Source organism: Nomia melanderi, unplaced genomic scaffold (assembly GCF_051020985.1).
Source record: "Nomia melanderi isolate GNS246 unplaced genomic scaffold, iyNomMela1 scaffold0428, whole genome shotgun sequence".
In the NCBI taxonomy this organism is placed as follows: domain Eukaryota; kingdom Metazoa; phylum Arthropoda; class Insecta; order Hymenoptera; family Halictidae; genus Nomia; species Nomia melanderi.
This window is the reverse complement of record NW_027475543.1, coordinates 40,001-41,029: the sequence shown is the minus strand read 5'-3', so window position 1 is coordinate 41,029 and position 1,029 is coordinate 40,001.

Genomic DNA, 1,029 nt, shown 5'->3' with positions numbered 1-1,029 from the left:
AAATAAATTTTTGTAATTTTTTTTAATGTTAAAAACGTTAATAAACTTCATGTTTACGCATGGATTAAACATTGAAATAATTTTAAAACGCTTATTAAAAAAGTTGGTGTCGACCGTGGGACTTAGAAAAATTTCGGGAAGTCCGATTCGCCTGCTGGAATTACCGCACGGGCAGGACACCTCGCTCCGACGAATCGGTTTTTTCCATTTTTTTTGAAAAATAAATTTTTGTAATTTTTTTTAATGTTAAAAACGTTAATAAACTTCATGTTTACGCATGGATTAAACATTGAAATAATTTTAAAACGCTTATTAAAAAAGTTTACTCTTGACCGTGGGGACTTAGAAAAATTCCGGCTTGCACGGATTCGACCACTCTGTTTTTCGGAGTTTCTGAGAAAAATAAATTTTTGTAATTTTTTTCATTATGATTTCTGAGTTCTCCCAGTAGTTTAATGTAAGGATTAAGCATTTAAAAATTTTTAAATCGAATATTAAAAAAGTTTACTCTTGCAATTTTTGGAAAAAAAAAATTCTAAAAAATTTTTCTTTCGGTGGAAACTAACGTTTAATATGTACAATAACGATTTATCGAATAAAAATCGTATGTTAATATATGTTCGAATCGACCATAGTTTCAGCGGCTAAGTACCAGCAGCCCGGCCGGTTGGTCTGTACGCGCGGCAGTTTACCACCATAAGCGCCCGTGCTGAGCGGCCGGCGCCGCGGTCGTCGCGGCCGCCCGTTTGGTTACTATAAGAGAGCACGTCGGTTCGAGCGGACCGGTCGGCGCAGCGGCGGGCGAGCGGCTATTCTACGATCTCGGTCGAGAAGCAGTCGTTCAGCTCCTCGAGGTCCATTCCTCGACTGTTCTGTACCGCGTTCCGTTGCGAATTTTTCTCTACACAGCATGACCACGGGTCGGTGTCTCAGACCGAATGGCCCTTATGTGGTAAGCCCAGAATGTTGGGTTGGATACAACGTATATTCGTTATACTTGTACGACTCTCACATCAACTCTCAGAAACC